This window comes from Sus scrofa, chromosome 8, assembly GCF_054392235.1.
Source record: "Sus scrofa isolate SSC_HxYL_T2T_F1_AM1 chromosome 8, Sscrofa_HxYL_maternal_Yorkshire_Landrace_v2.0, whole genome shotgun sequence".
Taxonomy (NCBI): Eukaryota; Metazoa; Chordata; class Mammalia; order Artiodactyla; family Suidae; genus Sus; species Sus scrofa.
The window spans coordinates 11,715,748-11,738,907 of record NC_139390.1 but is presented as its reverse complement, the minus strand read 5'-3'; the positions used below and the strand labels follow the sequence as shown (position 1 = coordinate 11,738,907).

General features: G+C 47.3%; 1 protein-coding gene and 1 long non-coding RNA gene across 28 annotated transcripts in view; both read left to right on the top strand.

Annotated features, from left to right (window-relative positions):
* LDB2 (LIM domain binding 2) overlaps positions 1–23,160 on the top strand; it is a 397,713-nt gene that overhangs the window by 234,806 nt on the left and 139,747 nt on the right. The window lies entirely within an intron of this gene.
* LOC146400317 (uncharacterized) lies at positions 15,658–22,678 on the top strand. The gene is made up of 2 exons (XR_014812181.1): positions 15,658–18,137; positions 18,655–22,678. It is a non-coding gene; the product is annotated as an uncharacterized LOC146400317 (long non-coding RNA).

Genomic DNA, 23,160 nt, shown 5'->3' with positions numbered 1-23,160 from the left:
AAAAAAAACAGAATAAGGTGGGCTGGGTTTAGCAACAAAGAAAAAATGCATTTAGATTCATTTGCAGATGAGGAGTTCCAACATGCAGACACACCTCTTGTTAAGCACACCCCTCTCTTTACGGGGAGGAGTGTGTCAGGTGTGCAGACATGATGCTCTTCGGTTAGAAAACACTCTTCCTCTAGCTTCATGTGGGTAGGAAACCTCCTTCTTCTTATTATTATTATTATTTATAAAAGCTTAGCAAGCACCTGTCAATATGCCAAATAGTCCCTCCTCATCTGATAATCATCTTTGTTTAATCAAGCACAGGCAGATATACAAACGTTATCTCAGATATATTACGGAATCCTAAGCAATCTTCTAATAAAGAAATGGGGAGATCTACGTATGGAGAGATCAAGTCAGGCATTGATTTATTTTTATGTTTTACCATATTGAATTAAATTGTTGCAATGGAAAAAGGTACACAGACACCGTCTTGATAGATCATTAGAGCTCATATTTTAAAATGTTCAACCTGTGTTGCATGAGCGCTATTAATATATTAAGAAATATATAGTGCTAAGCGTTTAGGTGACTTTGGAATCAAGGCCAACATAATAACCACCCAAATATAGAATTTTATTCCTCTTGATTGTTTTTGCAACTAAAATTGACCCTTGTTGCTCAAGAGCACGGGATTGGACTGCGTGGGTCCATCATACATAAGCGAATTTTTTCACGTTGCTGGACTACACGATTCGCGGTTGGTTGGAACCACTGGTGCAGAACTGCGTAGACAGAGGGCCGACTGTAGAGTTACATGCGAATTTTCGACCGCACTGGGGGTTGGCACCCCTAACCCCCACATTGTTCAAGGGTCAACTGCAATCGAAAGGCTGCTTTTACTTTGCCCTCCTTGGGTCCTGGAATTATCTACACCCCGCCTTTCCCACGAGACCACAAGTGCCTGAACAGCGGGAGCCATGTTTTCTTTCTTTTCACGTCTAATAATTTTTGTCTTATGAAAGTACCTGGCACAGAAAATATCTTCCGTGAATCACTTGAGCTACTCTACCTATGATCGTAATAGGCTCATCCTTGTTTGGGACTTTTTGACTTTTATTAAAGGTATACGGAGTACTTATCATACCCCCAAACACAAAAATACCCATGTGATAAAATTGTCTAAAACTGAACGCATACCTACAAATGTAGATGCACGTGGTGAGCTCAGAAGAAGGCGGGGCTACAGCATCAATGCCCACCCAGCTCCCTGGTTGTCATAGTTACTACAAGATGAGAATCCTGGGGAAAACGGAGGGAAGAATGTTCGCGAATTCTCTGTATAATTTTCTTACGACGGCATGTGAACCTCCAGTTATTTCAAAATGAAAAGCTTTTTAGGGAGTTCCCTTCATGGCTCAGTGGTTACAAACCTGGCTGGATCCATGAGCATGTGGGTTCGATCCCTGGCTTTGCTTAGTGGGTTAAGGATGTGGCGTTGCCGTGAGCTGTGCTGTAGGTCGCAGACGCGGCTCGGATCCCACCTTGCTGGGACTGTGGCGTAGGCCAGCAGCTGCAACTCTGATTTGACCCCTAGCCTGGGAACCTCCATAGGCCACGGATACAGTCCTAAAAAGCAAAAAAAAAATATATATATATATATTTAAAAATGAGTACATCCACAGCACAGAGGAAGGTCAGTGATGATATTTAGAATTTTAGACCCAAGTTAGTCATTTGACTATCCCATCGTTTGTGGAGCTTCCATATATACATATATATACATGAAAATCAATGAGGACTTCATTTTTGGGTTCCTAGTTAGTAAATCAAATGTTCTGCTGTCACAGTGCTGAATAAGAGCAAAAGGCATGTGCTGCTCTTTTCTGTTGACAAAGCACAAGAAGTGAGTGTGTGTGTGTGTGTGTGTACCATCAATAGATGAGATGTTTATTTCTTCTTTAATTTTCTCTAGGAAAATGGCAGTAACAACAAATGCTGATTCAATACCTACTGTGTACCAGGTATCAAGCATATGCTGATCTCAACCAATGAAATCGTCTCTTACAGACGATGCGGGCATTGGTGGCAGGGCAGGAAAGGGGCTGTGGAGTCAGTGTCTGATGAGCAGCGTTCAGATCCTAGCTCACAAGTTCTTACTCGTGCGCCTGTATTGCTTCCTTGTGTGAGGCTCTGGTATAACTTCTCTACTTCCTTATCCATCAGATATGAATGGGCCATCCCTCCTTGCAAAGATGTAGCCCAGAAATAAAATTACATTATGTAAGAATGCACTCAAGTCCAGATCCAGCTCAAGACATGGGCACTCAACCAAAGACAGGTACTTCTCAGTTGTCACTGGGAACCTGGGTCCCCTCTCCCATCACCTCCTCCATGGTGACTGCTCTTATCTTGGGCATTTCAAAGCCAAGGGCCATCTCTGGAGGCCAGCATCCACGGCTGATGCCCACAGACACTGCCAGCAGCATCGGGATTTGGAAGCGGATGCCTGTGATGGATTATTACAATTTCCCATCATGTAATTGCTTTTCTGTTTGACCAAAGGTACTCTGTGTAATCTATTTCTAATTTGTTTTAAACCGTTAATTCTGGAAATGCGTAAAAGGGGAAATATTCTCAGGATGATCTTTCCAACTGCCCTCCCCCCGTGCAGTTGCAGTTGCGTTAACGTCTGGGGGCGCGCTTGGTAGGCAGGAAAGCCACATACAGCTGTGAGTCGTTACTGCTATTACTATTATTGATCTTTGCTCTAATGTTCCTACACGCGCTCACTGTCTGTGCTCCGGGCGCAGAGAGCCCAGGTCGGCATTTAATGGGCCCCGTCGAAGTAGGGAAGTTGTGCAAAAGGGGAAGAAATTGTCTCGATTTCATATCCGTGGTTTCCCTCCTTCTCAACAAGAACCCCTTGGCCGGGTAACCCGGTTTCTCACCCTCGGCCCTCTTGGCATACTGGGGTGGATAATTTCATGGGGAGGGGGTGAAGGGAGGGGTCCTGTGCATAGTAAGGTGTTTGGCAGCCTCCCTGGCCTCTGCCCACTAGACGCCAGTTACACCTCCCCCCCCATCCCCCTGCCAATCGTGGAATCAACGGTGCATCCAGACGTGGCCAGATATTCTCTGTAATAAGTAATTCATGCCAGGACTTATTAGAATCACAGCAAAGGGAAGTTTCCATTGTTGTGCACCAGAAACGAATCCGACTAGTATCTGTAAGGATAGGGGTTCAATCCCTGGCCTCGCTCGGAGGATTAAGGATCCGGCATTGCACTGGCTGTGGTGTAGGCCGGCAGCTGTAGCTCTGATTCAACCCCTAGCCTGGGAACTTCTATATGCCACAGGTGCAGCCCTGAAAAAGTAAAAATAAAATAAAATTAAAATAAAATAACAGCAAAGACAATGAACACACTCAGCAGCATGAGGAACCCCAAACCCTCTGCAAAAGCCTGATGGTTCCAAAAAAAGCTATGGGCACCAATTTCATTTATTCTTAAACATGGGGTGTGTGCGACAAAGAGGGCCTGTTTTGAGAAGACCCAAGTTTACCTTACTTTCTTTTTCTTTGGTGTTTTTTGTTTGTTTGTTTGTTTGTTTTACGGCTACACCCTCAGCATATGGAAGCTCCCAGGCCAGGGATTGAACCCGTGCCTCTGCAGCAACCCCAGCTGCTGCAGTGGGTTGCTTAACCCACTGTGGCACAGCAGGAACTCCAGCTTTTTTTACCATGACCTATTTAAAAAGTGAGACACAGCCCCAGCTCCACGATCCAGTACAGGGGCTGCTGGAACAACCTTGACTTTGGCGTTCTCCCACTTCTGACGTTCGCTTGTTTTCTCAATAAGTAGTCATGCCGTATCCCCAAGGGTTTTCACCACGGTCTCTTGTGTTGTACGCCTGCTGATGCTCAGGGGACCTGGAAACCCCTAAAGGTAAGAAGTCGGCTGGGATTATTGACAGCGCACATCAAATTAAAACTCGGTCTTTAGAGATTTTAAGCAAAAGTGTCACCTGTGAAACAGATCCACGCCCTTTTCCCTGAAAAGGAAAATCTGGCAATGACCACCCTCCTTCAGAGTCACAACCCCCTTGGTCATGAGTCAGAATTTTCAATGACGAGTGGGGAAAAGAAGAAAGGAAGGGAGGGAGAGAGAGGGAAGGGGAAAGAGAGGAGGGAGGGAGGGAGGAGAAGAAGCAGAAGTTCTTTTTTTTTCTTCCCCAAAGGAGACCTTCTCTCCCTGTTACTGTAGGAATGAGAACTGCTATTGTTTCCTATTTTCCTGACCCAGGGAGAGGCAGGGTGTTTAATTAGAGATCCTCAGGCCTGTTGACAGGCTGATGCCAAGCCCCTCCTCTGTGGATGTTGGCTGCCTCTAGTCTGGCTCCTTTTTGCCCATAACGTATCTGTCTTTGTGCTGTAGCTGCTGCCTAAACAGATTTTCTGTGTTTAATAAGGAGCGGGAAAGTCTTGCAGCCCTTCCCAGTAGTACAGTTGAAAAAAGAAACTGGAACACAAGGAAACAAGGGTGCAGTTTCCACTCGGTTAACTCTTGCCTCTCCAGCAGTGAGCCTGGGGCGCAGTCTGCCGCCGGCTTCAGCTTGAGCTCAGCCAAGGTTACTAAATGTCCAGCAGCGCCCCCAACCTTCCCCCATCCTGTCTGTTCTTCTCCGGCTCTGACTCAGCCACAAGAGAATGTTGGGTATTGGGAACCCCTTTATCCTGGGACTCATTAGAGTCGGGGGTTAGGATTGCAGGGTCCGAACTCAAACTGAGTTGATTTCCAGTTGAGTTCTGTCACTCGCAGGCTGTGTGATCGCAGGCCGGTTGGTTAACTTCTCTGAGCCTTGGTGTTCTCAGCTGTAAAAATGGAATGATAACAGGAACGTCCCCCTAGGGAGCTGCTCTGCGTATCAAATGTGGAAACACCTTTAAAACACCTAGGCGATGTTTGGTAAACGGTCGCAGCTGCTGTTGTTGTCGCTGTCAGTGGAGTCTTGGTCTTCTCCGCGCACCTGGCCGGGGAGCAGGAGGTAGCGCTGGAAATCGCATCCCAGTGGATGCCAGGCATCATTTTTCCTGCTGAAACGAAGAAAATGATGTATCATTAAAACAAGGGCAAGCCGGCTGCAGCCCACTTTGGTCCTATGTGGAAACCAGCTATTATTTCTTAAACCTGGCTTGTATAATTTAATTACAGTTCCAGTCACCCCACGGCTGGTGGAGGAGCTCTCTGCAGATGGCGTATGGGATGTGGGAGCATCTTTGTGCATTGCTGGGTGCCCAGGGCCCTTGGGGGCTTCTCGGTTGTGGGGATCCCACCTGCGGTCGGGAGGGGCCGAGTTCCATTATTCTGTGCAGAGTCCTGGATGCTGGCTGTCTGAGCTCCCAGGCGTGTCTGCACAGAAGCAAAGCTCACTGCGCCCCCCCCACCCCGCCCCCGCGCCCTGCACCTGTTAAGCCCAAGGTTCTAATGGTAGGTGGCTCCCTTCTCTGGGGGACTGGCCCAGCTCGAGGCTAAAGGACACTTGTGTTTGGGCTGCCGAGGGAGTCCAGACCTGATGGGACAATGGAAGTGAGCCGAGGGTCCTGGTGGTGACCTATCTTTTTATGGGAAATACCTGGTTTCTCTCACAACAAACCTGGGAGCCGGGCTCTTTACAGATGAAGAAACTCGTAATGGACTGAAAGGGAAATGTGATTGTAAGGACTCGAGAATAGAGATTTGTCAGAATTTTTCTTCCCAGATCCACTTGACAGCTGATGTTCTCATGGTCGACGTGCTCTCATGGGGAGATCTATGCTTTTAATAAGCCCTCCTCCAAATATTTTTTCAGAGGATGTTCAGAAAATTGGGTTTAAACTCCCAGCTCTTTTTTTCTGCACATGTGCTACCTTAAAATGCTTTTTTTTTTCCCCCCGAGCATTTGAGTAATGATATCATCTGGTTAACGATCTATTTCCGAATATCACATAGATAACACAGACTGTGGGCTCTACACAGCTCCCCACACACCAGCTGTAACTAGCTCTTTCCTTCCCATGAGGGAGCCAGCTACAAATCAGGTAACAGCTTCAGGGTTGCAAGTTCAAGACCATCCAGGCCCAGCACCTAGAACACAACTGCACAGTCCCTACACTCCGTCAATAACCTAGCTAACACATGTAGTCCTTAGGACTTGCCATGCATTCTCCTTCAGAGGGACCCATCATTTTAACAAATTCAATCTCCACCAAAATATATACCTTTTTTTTTTTCAGATAAGTACCATTACAACCCCCGTTTTACAAATGAGGATAGTGTAGCATTGGGTAAAGTCATTTGCCCGGGGTTAGAAAATAGTGGCCTGGGATCGAAATTGAGGCAGGCTTGATTCATTCGGGATCTGCCGTCGTTACCTGTTTCTATGCACTAGGTCACGTTTTACTGTGAACATGAATTGGCTCTGTGGTTTTGTGCGGTTTTGGGGGTTTTTTTGGGTTTTTTGGTTTTTTTTTTTTTTGGTGTTTTTATTTTATCTGTGCCCACAGTTTACAAAAAATTCTCTAGCCAGGGATTGAATTCATGCCAGAGCAGTGACAACACTGGATCCTTAACCCTCTGAGCCACCAGGGAACTCAAGCTTTCTAAATTTCATAGTCCATGAGTCCTAAGGTCCAGGATTTGAACGGTTGTTATTAGACGTGGCTGCCTCACGGATCCCTACGAGGCCACCCTGCTAGATTTCACCTTGAGAACCACCCTGCAGAGTGCCTGGCAGAGAGCACAACGGCAGAGACTTCCTGTTTGCTGTGTGAAGACAGCCTCTGAATGAGGGGTTTGCAGCCATGAGGAAAGAAGTGTGTTCCAAGGTCAAGAAGGGGTAGACATTTAGAAACACCATTCAGGTCACTTGGCTCATGTCAGTGGACATTGAAGGGACTGGCAGGGCTGCTGTCTTGCTGGGACTGGCCGATAGCAGTAAATTGCATCCTGACCAGGCGAGGGTTGACTATAAGCGGCTGCCAATCGCAGGCCACTTGGGGAAGGTTTCCAGTGGTGGCCAGAGAGCAGGTCTCAGGCTGGGTTCCATCCAGCGTTTTCATCCATGAGTTACATCAGAGGCTGGTGGAACTTCTATAAAGGACCAGATGGTAAATACTTTAGACTTTGCAGACCCTTAGGTCTCTGTCTCACCCGCTCAAGTCTGGCATGATGGTATGCAAGCAGGCTTAGAAGATACTTACCTGAATGGGCATGATGATTTTCCAATAAAACTTTATGTGTAAGAACAGGTAATGTGCCAGTATGTGAGGTGGACCTCAGGCCAGAGTTTGCTGACCTCTGCTCAAGACACAGAAGGCAGAGGTAGGACCCTAGTACTGACAAAAACCTGGGAAAGAGGGCTGCCTGAAACAGGGGTGAGGAAAATGAAGATTCATAAAGCACTCAATGGTCCAGGATGATGGCAGATATTAAATATTAGAATTTCTGTGGATAGCTGGATTGGAATTCTGGTTCTGTCACTAATTAGTCTTTCACTAATTAGGGGTGTCTACTTCAATAAATCACTCAATTTACTTAACCTTTCTGAATCGCTCATACGTCTTCCATGAGATAGGGAATATTATTAACCTTCCTCTGTGGATCCGTGTAAATTACTATATTTATCAATAGATGTAAAAATGCATTTTTAATTACAAAAGGATAAAGGTAGGCTCCTCCATTTATCTTTTAGAAGATAATCAACAGGAATCTAGGCTGGAAGAATTCGATTAAAAATCAGGGTCTCGATTTTTGATGCCTGAAGGCCCAGGTGGAGCCAGCCAGGTGGGGTGGCTTCTCAAAATGTAGCTGCAACTGTGTCTGCCTATTTGGGTGTGGGTAGCAGAGAGGAGGGGAACGGGCAGTCCGTAGGCCAGACCCACCTGGAGCTGGAGGTGAGTGCCGTCAAAGAAGCCTGATAGAGGGCAAAGCACAACAGCTGGGAATTCTGGGCTAACGTCCCAGTTTCGTCACATCCCGGCTTGAGGTCTTTGTCAAATCGCAAGGTCATGCTGACCTTCACATCCAAGAATAGCATCTTGCTTCCAGAATGGTGGACACCCCGGCAGATGGCTCTCGCCTAGGTCATTCACTGCCCATTCTCCTTTTCCTGATCTTCACTTCCTTCCACTCGGTTTACCTCTGAGCACCACCCACACCCAAGCTCAGTCTGGGAAGTTCCATGGAATTGACCCCAGTTCCTGCTATGGGGTTGAGCCTGTGACCCAAGCAAGGGCCCTGAGAACTGTGGCCAAGACTGGAGCTGGAGCTCAGGAACGAGAAGGTCTTTCCCATTGCAGCTGGGGAGCTGGGATGTGGTTTCGAGGTGCCCAGGCACCATGTGGGAAGTCAGCCTGGGAGGGAGGGCAGCACGAGGCAAAGCAGAGAAACACGAAACAAAGGAAACAGCGATGGTGACTTCATTTGGATCCAGCTGTCCCCGAACCCCTCACGTTGTCTGTTGTATATTCTTTGCAAATATATTCTTTGCTTAAGCCATTTTGTTGCTTGCACTAGAGGATGCAGATTAATAGGACATATAAAGAAGTTAGTACAGTGCCTGGCATACAGCAAGGACTTAGAAACGACATGGTATAAGCATACACCCCTATGCATACACCCCTATCTATCTAACTAGATAGGTAGATAGATAGATAGATAGATAGATAGATAGATAGATAGATAGATAGATAGAATACTTATTTGTGAAAGTACTTTCCAAAAAACTGCTAAAGAGATATTTAAAAAAAACAAAACAAAAAACAGCAGTAGTGGTCCTGGTGGTACACGAACAGGGCAGTGATGGTCTAGAAATCCCATCAGAGGAAGGGAATGTGAAGGAGGAAAAGGAGCTGAGCTTGGGAGAGAGAAGGATTTGAAAGACCTGAAGGCCTGTGATGGGGAAGGGGGCTTTGCCCTGGGCTGTGTCGCTCCAGAGCGCAGGCTCAGACCAGGCAAGGGAAGCAATTCCCTCAGGGCAAGCCCATCAGCCAGGAGTGGAGCAGGCACGTTGACAGGTGTAGCTGTGCCCTTCCAGGGTCTGGGTCTTCCTGGCACCAGCACTTTGCCCACCAGTATTTTTCAAGCTATTTTGACCACGACTCACAGTCATAAATGTATTTTACATGTGACTCAGTACATGAATACACACACACACACATCTATGTATTTCATGAAATAAATTTTCACTAAACTATCTTTTTACTGTATGACTTTCTATTGAACTCTGTTTATTTTTTTTTTAATTTTTTTTTCTAATATATATTTTATTTATTTTTCCTCTGTACAGCAAGGGGGTCAGGTTATCCTTACATGTATACATTACAATTACATTTTTCCCCCACCCTTTCTTCTGTTGCAACATGAGTATCTAGACAAAGTTCTCAATGCTATTCAGCAGGATCTCCTTGTAAATCTATTCTAGGTTGTCTCTGATAAGCCCAAGCTCCCGATCCCTCCCACTCCCTCCCCCTCCCATCAGGCAGCCACAAGTCTCTTCTCCAAGTCCATGATTTTCTTTTCTGAGATGTTCATTTGTGCTGGATATTAGATTCCAGTTATAAGTGATATCATATGGTATTTGCCTTTGTCTTTCTGGCTCATTTCACTCAGGATGAGATTCTCTAGTTCCATCCATGTTGCTGCAAATGGCATTATGTCATTCTTTTTTATGGCTGAGTAGTATTCCATTGTGTATATATACCACATCTTCCGAATCCAATCATCTGTCGATGGACATTTAGGTTGTTTCCATGTCCTGGCTATTGTGAATAGTGCTGCAATGAACATGCGGGTGCATGTGTCTCTTTTAAGTAGAGTTTTGTCCTGAACTCTGTTTATTTTATTTGTTCTATTCCATTTCATTTTTTAAGATGCTGGTCTTGACTTGGTAATTTGATTTCATGAACTCTAATGGATCCCAACCTGTGTCTGAAAAACCCTGGTACGTAGACGATTCTCGTCTAGGCTGGGAGGTCGTGGTGATGCTGCTGGCTGTTGGCATTATTATTAACATTCTTATTATTCCTAACATTACACAAGCAACTCGTTAGGTGCCACGGTCTGGTCTAAGCTCTTTACACACAGTACGTTTCTGCGTCTCGCATCCTGTGTTATCTGTCATTTCCTTCTTTGGGCCATCTCATCATAGCTCAGCATTTGTAACCGCAAGAGAGAAACCCCTGACTAAACCCCCCTGCATCCTTTTGTCTGAGTCAGTTCAGGCCGCTCTGACAGAGTACCACAGACTTGGGTGGCTTATCAACAACAGGAATGTATTTCTCACAGTTGTGGAGGCTGCAAGTCTGAGAGCTGGCAGATATGGTATCCGGTGAGGACCCGATTCCACGTGGCAGATGGCCTCCTTCTGCCCAGGTCCTCACGTGGCAGAGTGAATGTTCGGGTCTCTTCTTCCTCTTGCAAGGCACTCACCCCGTTCACGAGGATGCTCCTTCATGCTCTAATTACCTCCCGAAGGTCCCGCCTCCTAAGACCATCACACTGGAGGCTGGCATGTCAGCTTATGAATGTTTTCATGGGGTGACACAAACATTCAGTTCAAAACACCTCTTATGGAGAGGGATCTTTTCTAAGGATCCAGGCTCACAAGGGACAACATACCTGCGCTGACACAGGATCAGGAGAGAAGAAGGGAAAATAGTAGTAGGTGCATAGCCTGGGTCTCACGGACCCCAGAGAGACACGAGGCCACAAGGAAAGTGCCCCGAGCAATCCAGAGGCGCTGGAGACAGAGCTGGTGTGTGGCCTCAGTCTCAGTGCTGGCTCTCATGCTCTTGATTGCAGTGTGGCATTAAACATGTCGCCCTTTGTAAATTTCAGTGTGTCCTCCTTCATTGGACAAGACCTTCTGCTAAAATCTCGTCCAGTACTAGGGCTTCTAGCAGAGCACCGGTGACTTTAGGTGCAGAAGCAGAGTCTGCATCTCCTCATTCTTGGCAGGTGCTCAGTCTGTGGTCCTACATTGCTTTCTCTCTGCACTTTGCTTTTGACCTCGGGAAAATGATTGACCCACAGGCTCATTCCCCAGTGTCAACCTAGTTCCTGATGTCGTGATTCTTGGTACTGACAACCCCTTCACAGGAAGTTCTCTTGCTGTATTAACGTGGCACAGCATGGAGACCATGAACTTGAAGAGACAAGAGTTCCAATTCTCATTGTTCAAAAGAATCAGGCAGTAACTAACACCGTGTGCTCGCTCCCTACTGTATTCTATGCGCTATATAAAATTTTGTCTCCCTCCCCGTCCACATTCCTCATTTGAGGAAACTGAGTCAGGAAGGTGAAGGAACTGGCTGAAAGTCACAGAGCAAGAAGGTAGCCGATGCAAGACCCGAACCGAGGCCTAAGCCTGGGTTCCTCCACACGACCCCCTACTCTCTCATCCACTGATTTCCTCTGCCAAACAACAGTTATGAAAACCTTTATCTGGTTTACAGAAAGCACTCAAGGAGCGTTGATTGCAGATAATGCCACAGCCCTGGAATCATGACCAAGTTCAGTAAGGATTTAAGTCCGAGTGTCGAGAAAAGGAAAGAATTTGTCCAGGCCCAGTGAGGGGGTGTGCATGGTTTGAGGCAGGGTGTACCTGGGGCTGGGATTCAGAGCCTACCCTGGACAGAGCACAGGGGTGCATGGCAGCTGCCCCGACGGAATCCCCAGGACTTGAATCTCCCCTGTGACTTGGAGGATAGCATGGCCTCATGCCGTATTTTTTCTAATTTGAAGGCCACAGATCCCACACAATAAGTTTGTGAGCCCTCTGGATCCAGTTTGAGAGACTTTGCCTGAAAAGTTAAGTTCTGTCAATTAGACTCTCTCTTGGAAGCGTGTGCTCTAAACCTGCAACCCACCCAGACATCAAAGCCATAACTCAGTCCTCTTATTCCCAGGTAATCCAATGACCAGAAAGGGCTTAGGTGATGATTCTAGTTGATCCTAAACACAACTACATAGCAGTAATGGGTTCTTAATGAAAACTCAGAAAACCCAAGAACATGTTCATGCAGCCTAGTTTAAGAAACCATCACCCAGTGGTCCCAAGCATTGGCTTTAGGGCCAGAGAGATGCTAATTGGGGTCCCTTCTATTTCCAGCTCTTAGGAAGGGCCTCTGGCCAGGCAGGTGAGTTCAGGTGAGCTCCCATCCTTCAGCATCTCAGTCTCCTCCTCTTTGAAATGCTCATGGAAAAAGCAAAGAGGCTCAAGAGAGTGGGTCATTCCACCGAGGTTTAACACTGAGATTGAACAAGCAAGCCAAAGAGCCAGAATTAAATCCCAGCTTCGAGACTGACATGGGAATGTCCTGGAACCTCATTGGACAGGACTTTCCTTTCTCCTTTTAAAAAAATCATTCAACCTTTTTTGTTTGTTTGTTTGTTTGTTTGTTTTTAGGGCCACACCCATGGCATATGGAGGTTCCCAGAATGTCTAGGGATTGAATTGGAGCTACAGCAGCTGGCCTACACTATAGCCATAGCAACATGAGATCTGAGCCACATCTGTGCCCTACTCCCATAGCTCAGAGCAACACCAGATCCCCACCCACTGAGCAAGGCCAGGAATTGAACCTGCATCCTCATGGATACTAGTTGGATTCCTTTCCACTGTGCCACAATGGGAACTCCTCATTCAACCCTGAAGTCCATTGACAGATGAGTAGATAAAGATGTGGTATGTATATTCAGTGAAATACTACTCAGCCATAAAAAAGGAATAATGCCATTTGTAGAAAAATGGGTGGATCTAGAGATTATCATGCTAAGTGAAGTTACTTGGACAGTGAATGACAAACATATGATATCACTTATACATGGGATCTAACAAGTGATACAAATGAACTTATTTACAACACAGAAACAGACTCATAGACTTCCAAAACAAACTTATAGTTACTGAAGGGGGGAGGGATAAATTAGCAGGTTAGGATTAACATATACACACTGCTGTGTATAAAGTAGGTAACCTACAAGGACCTAATGTATGGCACAGAACTATACTCAATATTTTGTTATAACCTATAAAGGAAAAGAATCTGAGAAAGAATCAAAAAAAAAGTTATTCATATTACCAATAAGAATTTGAAAAAATAGAACTCTTTCGTAAGGAAACCATCTCTAACATCCCTTCCAGCCCTAACTATTCTCACATGCTGTCCTTTTGTGCATCATCTGGTTCTACCTCCTGTCCTATCTCCCAGCTGAGAGTGAACTTAACCTTGAAAAGCTCTAAGGTTTCTGACTACTGGAGGCTCTAAGAAGGTCTGGAGACAGGACCAGCCTAGGGAAGCGGCGGCTGCACCTGCTGGCCATGCTGTGCTCCTGTCCTCCCGAGGGACCTGTGTCAACTCCCCCTGGTGCTAAAGCCACCCCTGGTCCCTGTCCTCATCAATCAAGCCATGCGGGGTGGGTTTTAGTGAGAAGTCTGCTCCACCTTGACCTGGGCAGGAAACCCACCTGCCCAGGAAGCAGTGGGTTGGTTCAGTGACAGAGCGGCCAGTCTGCGCTTCTGGATTTGAACCACGCATCACGGCTGGGGCTGGGAGATGTGTCCAGACTCCCCCTGAAGCAGATTTTCAAGCCTGTTTGTGAGCTTTTTGCTTTCTTGTCATTCGCCCTTTAGTGGCCGTTTGCTTTCATTTGATATTTTACCCCCGAAAGACAATGTTCCTGATAGTGCCTCGCCTAGCATTTACGGAGCACTTACTATTGTCAGGAGTTTTGTAAGGGTTTTATTTATATTGACTCATTGCATCTTCATAACAATCCTGCAAAGGAGGTCCTCTTATTAGGTCTATCGCATAGATGAGAAAATTAGGGCCCAAGAATTGAGTAACTTAGGATGGAGGAGTCAGAATTTAGACCCAGGGTGTGTGGCTTCTGGATCCAGGCATGTGTGGCTAGAGAACCACTGCATCCCAGAGTGAAATAATCTCTGGAAAATATTTAGGCCAGATCCTCGCCTGTAGTGAGTGCTAGAAGTGTATTATCGATGTCAGCTGCAAAATGGGTGTTAAAAAACATCCACCCAAAATGGGTGTTAAAAAACATTATCCACCTCCCTGGTTACACAGGACTTGTGAGTCAACGAAAGTGTGACTGCACGGTTTTGGAGACAGTGCTGGGCTCCTAATAGAGACTCGGTAAGTGGTAGCTGTTAATACCTTTCATTCACCATTCAACAAAAACGCCTTGGTCAATCTCTACCTCTATCCAGTCCTAGGTCTACAAGATGCATTTATGCAAAATCAAATGGACCAGAAGACATTTCAAGTTCTACCTCAACTTTGTCCAGAATTTGATTTCCACCCTTAACTTGCATGCTAAAATAGCTTTTTTTTTTTTTTTTTTTTTTTTAGGGCCCTACCCACAGCATATGGAAGTTCCCAAGCTCGGGGTCAAATCGGAGCTGCAGCTGCCGGCCTATACCACAGCCATAGCAATGCCAGATCTGAGCTGCATCTGCGCCCTACGCTGCAGCTCCCAGCAACGCCGGATCCTTAACTCACTGAGTGAGGCCAGGGATGGAAGCCGCATCCTCATGGATACTAGCTGGGTTCATTACCACTGAGCCACTGATGGGAACTCCTAAAATATCTCATTTGAATTAGGTAGGAAAAATATCATGATTATCACTTTAGAGATGAGAAGACAGAAGCTTCCTTAGCAAAGTGAACCATCTAGATAGAAAAGAGGCTGAAAAATCAGCAGTGTTTCTAGCTTTCATTTCCCAAGGCTTACTCTGTTCCAGACACTAAACCTGATTTATTCCGTGTAATTAGTTCAAGCCTCTGCGAGGTAGGTGGTGTTACCCCTGTTTTCCAGATACTGAAATCAAGGTTAAATAAGATTACATCTTGCAGGTCTGACCCCCAAGTCTCAGCACCAGGAACCGGGTTTTCTGTGACCTTTGCAGCTCAGCATACAGTGAATTCTCATGGGTTTCTTGATGCCAATATTTTAAACGAGTCGAATCTCTTTTGCCTGAATAGGTTATGCTTTTGCTGATATTCAGTGTGAAACTGGCCCTGTCATGAATTTCATCACCATGTTTTTGTTGTTGTGGTTGCAATTTTCAAAGCGTAGTGGATTCATCCAGACCTGTCAGGCAGATCCGTCCCGACTGAATAACATTTTTGAGCACCTACTCTGTGCTAGGGCATGCACAGGATTCTTTGCATCTGGCATTTTGCTCAGGCATCTGCAGAAGCTGATATGCATCCGTCCCCAGCCCATGTACAGGTGAGGAAAGCAGAAGCTCCCAGAGGTTCTGAAACAGACACCCAGGCTGCAGAGCTCAGCCATTTAAAAAGGACAAGATTCATCCCAAAATCCTGAGTACGAAGCTCCTCCTGCCACATCATTTACATAAACCCATATGGAGGAAGCTTGAAATAACCACACACACACGACATATCATATGGTAGCATGTGATGGGTTGTCAGATGCAGGGAATAGGGCAGAGCTGTCGGAGGAGCGCGATATTGCATGGCCTTGAAAGACTTCGCAAAGCGTGAAGCCCCCTTTTCACGATGGGTAAGTGGGACAGAAACAGGTACAGGAAGGCAAGGAGTCAGGGCATGAAGAGGTTCCAACAAGCTGGAAACTCTGGCACTTAGAGCCCAGGCACTGTGGCTGCCATGACGTCTGCTTCCTGCGTGTCTGAGCAGGTGAACCTGGCATTGACCTGAATGAGTATCTTCCTCTGCCGGTTTTCTGGGCCCTCATCCCAGACGGGGCCAGACAGCGCAAAGGCCAGCAGAGGCCCACAGTGAGAAGGAAGGTCACTGGCCTCCAGAGTCACACCATGACCCGCAAGGTGCTTCTGTAACATAAAAGCACGCCCAGGGAACTACCTCCAATCTCTCAGGATAGAACGTAATGGAAGATAGTCTGAATAAAAGAATGTATACATGTGTATGACGGGGCCACGATGCTCTCCAGCAGAAATTGACACAACACTATAAACCAACTATACTCTAATAAAAATAAAATTAAATTTAAAAAAAAAGAAAAAGGAAAAAGCACGGGAAAAAAAAAAGGAGGGGAGCACAGGAGGCAGAGCCTGAGGCCACCCAGGGACAGCTGCGGGACAGCTGCGTGAGGGACAGGCCTTTGCCCAGGCAGACCCTGCAGATCAGTCCCAGCTCTTTCTTACTCCAGGTCCGAACTTGGCCCCTGAATCCATCTCTGCCCCTGTCTCTAGACGGCTGCTTCCCAAGAAGAAACATATTTGCCATCTATGAGTCAGGTTTACGGATGAGGAAGAGCAAGGTTCTTCGAATTACCTGAGCAGAGTCTAGCCTGAAACCCAGTTCTGCCTGACAGCAAAGCTCTGGATTATTGTTCTGTCTCCCGCCCTCGCTGCGGGGCCCCAAGTGGCAGGTGTAGCAGAAAGAACACTAAATGGAGAATCGGGAGATCCCAGGTCCGCTGGACACTAGACAAATCCTTCCTTCTCAAGAGCCCTCAGCGCTCTCAGCCCTATAGTGGGAAGGACACCTGCAGGCTTCCCTGTGGGCTTGGGGGAACCCCTGCTCGGAAGAACCCCAGTAAAGCATGGAACCTAGGGCTCCCACCCTGCAGGGGCTCAAAAAAGGCTTTCCCCTCCCACCGCTGGTCAGCAACAGTTGGGAGCCCCCATGGTGTGATGGAAAGGGCTTTTTGGGTCTGTCATGTACCAGTTGAAGGTCATCCTGAGAACATGGGAACGTTCTGGGCTGGGGCACAAGCGCTCTCACTCCTATCTCTGTGTGTCCTTTGGGAAACCACTCACCCTCTCTGTGTTTCACTTGACACCTCTATAAACAAAATTACAATGGGATTAGAGACATCGCTGACATTCCCAGGTACTACGGAGGGACGGTCTTAACCTAGCAGACAGACACGGCGTGCAGGGGTCTAACGAACCAGCTTGGGCACAGTGCTCACCCCTGCTTCCCCCCACCCACCCCCAGCCAAAGGGAAAATCCCCGAGCCAACCCCTGTGCATGGAATAAGGTCCTTTTCTTTGCCTTTACCCCCCATTTTCGAAAACACAATGAAGCTCTGTGAGAAAACAACCGCTGCCTGTTCTGTAAAAATTGAGTCAAGGGGGAGACATCGCAGCACTGCTTTTGGACCGGCACGTGTCCAATTTGCCGCTGTTTGCAAAGCCCCGGTCTTTCCATTCCTTCGATTTTGCAAAACACTGTGGATTTTCTCTCCGAGAGCCTGTCTCCATAAAACTGTCACCTAACAGTAGGGACCTGGGGGTGGGGGGGGCAGGCCACAGAGAGCATGAAACCCAAGCTTCAGCAGACATCTCTGCACTGGAAATGCAAAGACCCCCCCACCCCCTCCCCCCGGAAAACCAGCAAGAGAAGTAACTCACTCTGATGGCAGGAAGCTGCCTTCTCTTGCGTTTAGTCTCCCCACAGCAGCAGCTGCCTGGTTTCTTCCAGAGCCAGAAAAAGAGCGTCAGGGAGGCGTCAAGACGAGTTGCGGGCTTGCAAAGTGGGAGACAGCTCCAGACCCCGGAGGCCACCTTTCCATTTCAGCATCACGTCCTGGCCTTCTGATGCGGCCTTGGCCAGGCTTCTGGGGCCACAGTGGAGCTGGGTGAGGCTTTATCCCCTAATTACTGCCCCCTCATGAACCAGAGCAAGGATAGTAGGAACCCCTGTAACTCGTGTAAGGCCCAGGCTTGCCATGGGGATTAGGATAAAACACAAGCTTCGTTTGTTTTCCCGTCATCTCTTCAAATGGATGTTGGATTGTGTTGGTTTTCTGCAGCTGCTGTGCCAGATTGTGTTGGTTTCCTGCAGCTGCTGTGCCAAAGCGCTGCAAACCTGGCTGCTTAAAACAGCTGGCATTTACTCTTGCCCAGTTCTGGAGGCTGGAAGGCAAACTCAAGGTGTCTGCAGGGCTGAGCGCTGAGGGACTGTTCCATGACTCTCGCCTTGCTCCTGATGACACCCAGCAACCCTTGGCTTGTAGACACATCACCCCATTGCTGCCTCGGAATTCACACGGACCCTTCCCCTGTATCTGTGTCTATTTTCCCTTCTTTCTTTCTTTTTTTTTTTCTTTTTAGGACCACCCCTATGGGGTATGGAAGTTCCCAGGCTAGGGGTTGAACTGGAGCTGCAGGTGCTGACCCTATGCCACAGCCACAGCAATGCCAGATCCTTTAACCCACTGAGCCAGGCCAGGGATCGAACCCGCCTCCTCATGGATACTAGTCAGGTTCTTAACCCACTGAGCCACAATGGAAACTCCCATTTTCCCATCTTATCTCTCAAAAGGACATGTTGGATTTAGGACCCACCCTAATCCAAGGTGATTTTATATCCTTAACTTGATTACATCTGCAAATGCCCCTTTTTTCCATAAAAGTTCATATTTCTGGGTTCTGATGGACAGATCCTTGGGGAAGGGGGAGCTACTATTTCAACCCACTACGGAGGGTTTTCTCCCTCTGTCCCTGGGGACTGTTAGCCACATCTTTTCTGCTCCTTCTTAGGTACAGCTCAGCTGTTTTGACTTTAAACATGGTCTAAAAAAAATAAAAATAAAAAGAGTTCCCATCGTGGCTCAGTGGAAATGAATCTGACTGGCATCCATGAGGACACAGGTTTGATCCCTGGCTTTGCTTAGTGGGTTAAGGATCCAGCGTTGCCATGAGCTGTGGTGTAGATCACAGACAGAGCTCAGATCCCGTGTTGCTGTGCCTGTGGTATAGGCCAGCGTCTACAGCTCCAATTCGACCCCATATGCCGTGGGTGTGGCCCTAAAAAGACAAAAATAAATAAATAAATAAATAAACATGGTGTCATTTAGCCACTGGACGATCTGAGGCTGAGGCAGAGCCAAAGCTTGGGCTCCAGTTAGATCTTCTGTCCCGTGCAGCTCAGATCTGGTTCAAACCGAAAGACGCAGTGGGCAAGGAAAACAACTGTTCTTCTTTCTACTCTTTTCTGCTCATCCCCATCCTTCCTCCACCTGTAGCTGCTCTTTCATTCTCTTTCAGGGTCTAAGGTGGGTGAGTTAGGGGTGCTGGGTGGGCTCGTGTTCAGGGTCTGGCACATATTCAAAGAGGAGACCGACCCTGGAGGGGCCTGGACAGTGGGAAAGCAGATTGGTTTTCTCGTGGTCCCCTATCCCCTGCAGTCCCCTTGCCCAGGCGGGTGCCCCAGGTCCTAAGCCCTGGCATTCAGCCAGCACCTGCTGAAAGCCTCTCTTAGCCCAGCGCTCACTTTCCCTTGTGTATCTGGCTCACAGGATGGGCACAAAGCCCATGCCCCCACAGCCTCAGGCTCAAGCCCACCAAGCAACCTCTCCTGCCTGGCCCCCCAGCAGGTGTTCAGCAGCCTCCTCCCCACCCCCCACCTTCCCCTTCTCAAGGCTCACACTCCAATATCTGATCCTCTCGAACGTTCTCAGGCATGGGCCAGCCTCCAGACCGCCACATCTTCCGGCTGCCAGAAATAGAAACAGATATGAGACATCTCCACGTCCCTGAAGCTTCCCTCTGGAGGCCCGGGGGTTGAAGGTGGCCAGTGCCCCAAGCCCTGGAGACAGGGTGGGACTTGTGTAAAGACAACAGCTGTCTGCCAAGCAATCCCTTCCCTAGTGTTTTGTACCCAGAGTCGCCGTCCCTTCTATCTGGCTGCTCTGCTTGCTCCATCGGCCTGCCCACAGCCCCCTCCTGTGTCTTCCACTCACAGGGCTCTGTGGTTTGCATGAGCCCCATAGTTAGTTGCACCAGAAGAGGGAGGTGCCTATGCTAGGCAGGCAGATTATTTTAGGGCATTCTTCTAATGCAGGTCTTCCCACTATTGGAAGTTGCACGACTCAAAATGCAAGGACACAGCACCGTAATTTGGAAGTCTCTATGGAAAAGCCAGTCTGAAGTTTCTGGAATCATGCAGAGGGGCCAAGCGTATTCTCCATCTATTGTGATGTCAGCCCCTGAAGTTGGGGGAGGAGGGGTGGCAGGGGAGGGGGGAGGTAGGAGAGAATTTAATACCAGTCATTGTTTGATGCCTTGCAGAAAGGACCTTCACCACAGGAATGCAAATATGAATAGTAGGGCTTTTTAAAAATTTCTTCTATGAAAGTGAGGAGGCATTGGGTGGTCTTGCTTGACAAAAACAAAACAAAACCTCATTGGTAACAGATGAAAAGGGAACTCAAGTACGCGTTCCTATTTCAGATCAACAAGGAAGGTCTTTGTTCCCACCCAGCCCTTCACGCCCATGTTCCTGATTCCACATATTCCCACCATTCCTGCTGTCCCCAATCTGATGTTCCACATTTTTTTCCAATTCTCACTTTTTTCTCCCACTTTTATCTAAACTTACCATCACGTTGTCCCTCAACCCCCTACCTGTCTGCCAAGACTGCTGGGAGGAAATTCTTAATAACTCACATTGATCTGTGTTAATATGGCAACTGTGGCTCAGATTGTCTCTCCCAGGGTGATAACTGTCACTCCGACTGTCACTCAGGGAAATTGTGCAGACCTTAAGGAAAGATTTTACTCCTTGGAATTGCCTGAGAATTGACTCTGGCCAGCCTGACAGTCCGGGAGGTTTAGATCGTATATCTAGACGCAATCTAGTAAATCCAACAGGCATAGCGAGTCCATTTCTTCTGGCATGACACGTAGCATTCTAAAGCATCTTCAGTTCCAAATATATTTGTATATTCCTTGGCCGCAGCTATTTACTGGCCAGCTACAAAGTGCTAGCCGGGGGCACAGAAGGCTGCCTTCTTGCCTTCTAAGAGTTTGGTGGGAAGGGGTACTGTGCTTTGAAATAGACCAGCTTCAAAATCTATGTTGGTACATGTCCTGCAGGTGGTACAGAGGAGGTGGGAGCCACCACTCTCTGATACCTGTGAGAGTGATGAGGGGCTGAGGCCAGCTGGCAGCAGTTCACTACAGCCATTCGTTTCATTTATTTTTTCCCCAGATTTTTCAAAAAAAAATTTGTTAATGAAAGTACACTTGTTTTGCAAGATTGTGTCAATTTCTGCTGTGCAGCAAAGTGACCCAGTCATACATAGATATACATTTCTTTTCTCATCTTCTCAATCTCATGTTCTAGCGCAAGAAATTGGATATATTTCCCTGTGCTGTACCATAGGACCTAGCTTATCCATTCTCAATGGAATAGTTTTCTAACTAGAATAGTCTACTAACCACAGCCATTTGTAAGCCTCCCTTCCCAACCTAGTTCTCCGTTACATCCAGTTCATAGCCTGAGATCTGCCATGGTGGGCATATTTATACCACCCAAATTGGTGAGCACAACAAACCAGGGCTCTCTTGTCTCCAGAGAGCCAGCTGTTCAACCTTTACCAGCATCAGGAGAGTGCTTCTTCCCCGACTTTCATTTTGACTTGGAATTCACTTTACAGCAAACCATTTGGCATCCTTCTTCTTCAGCAAGAAGAATCCCTCGTGCTTTGAAGGGAAACGCTGAGAAGCAAGGGGCGTGTACAAAAGACAGGGCCCTGGGCTCCCTAGAAGAAAAGCTTTCTTTTCTTTCTTCGTTGACTCCAGGAATTGAAGGCTTGGAGTAGTTCAATCTCTCTTCCGGGGACCAGCAAATCGGCAGCAGATTTGGGGAGGAGGGCTTCTTTTCTCCATTTGTTATTATCATGTTCCAAATCATCCTCTTATTCAAGGAAAATAAAACTATGTAGCATAAAGTGTCCTTTTAAAATACTCCTCCACTGCTGCGGGCCGATGATATGATGATATATTTTCACCATGAATTAGGTGATGCAAGGCACTGTGTGGGAGATGGTGGTCTTATAAAAACCAGAAATGGGAGGGCAGGGAGTTTAGAAATTTATGGCCAGTACTTATTTTCGAGGTACTCTCCGCACTAAGCTTTGCCTGGGTTGTTTTCATCTTTCCGCAAATGATTGTTGAGCATCGCTGTGCCAGGTTGGGGGCAAAGGTGTATAAGAATCAAATTCCCAGGACAAGACGGGGGTGGGTGAAGGCCCAGAGTCAATGTGTGCTTCCTGGCTGGGCACGGTGATGGGAAGGCACCGCCTGAGTTAGGTGGCAACCAAATGCTTCCAAAGGGAAATGGAAACCGAGAGATATTCACAAAGAGAATTTGCACAGAAAAATCCAGAGTTTTCTAGCAGTCAGTTACCTTTTCTCCTTCTTCCTCGGTCTCATTGGAAGGCGAAATAAATAATCGAGAGGAGGTAAGGGGACCAAGAATTTGTCAAGGGCTTCCTTTGGCTCAAGGTTAGAATCTGGGTGGAAACCTAAAAATGGACCTTACCTTCCCCATTAATTAAAGGTCCCAGACAAAAAGTTTCCATGAGCTCATTGGCCAGTGTCCTACAGTCAGTCTTCCTTCTGGACAGGGGTCACTCTTGGCTCACGTTCCTCTCTTGACCCAGTTTCTTCTCTGTATCTCTTCTGTGGCATGTGGACTGGATTTCATTCAGTCCTTCATTTATTCTTCAATGGCTATGGAGAGCCCTCTGAGGGCCAAATCAGTGGTTTTTTGCACTCCTGGAGCTTTGGCAAAAAATACTGATGCCCGTGTCCTCATCCCTTGAAAGTGATGGGATGCTTTGGGGCTGGGGCCCAGGGCCTCTCATTGATGATGACAAAGATAAACAAAGTAGGAGCGTTAGGAATACCAGCCCCAGCAAACTCTTGCTGGATGCCAGGCACTGTTCTGTTTTGCATGAATTACCTCATTTAGTCCTCACCACAACCCTATGGAATGGTCATCCTATCTCCATCAAAAATGAGGAAACTGCAGCAAACAACTTGCCCAAGTTCCACATGGGCTAAGCAGAAGCTGGCCTCTGACCCCATTCAGTCTGTTTCCTAACGACTGTGCTGTGTCGCCTCCGTATTTCTGGCACACTTCCCCAAAGGTTCTGATGTATTTCTGAAGTCGAAAACCAGTGCTCATGGTGAGAGTGCTTGGCACAACGAGGCTGTTTGTCCGGAACTGTATACCTCTTTCCTTTCATGCCTTGGGTCCCTGTCTAGCAGCGGGGACAGACCCAGTAAGTACGCCAATGCACACACATGTGACACATACCACGTGACAAGTCACGTGCAAAGCTGGGTGATGAAGACCGTGAGTGTTGG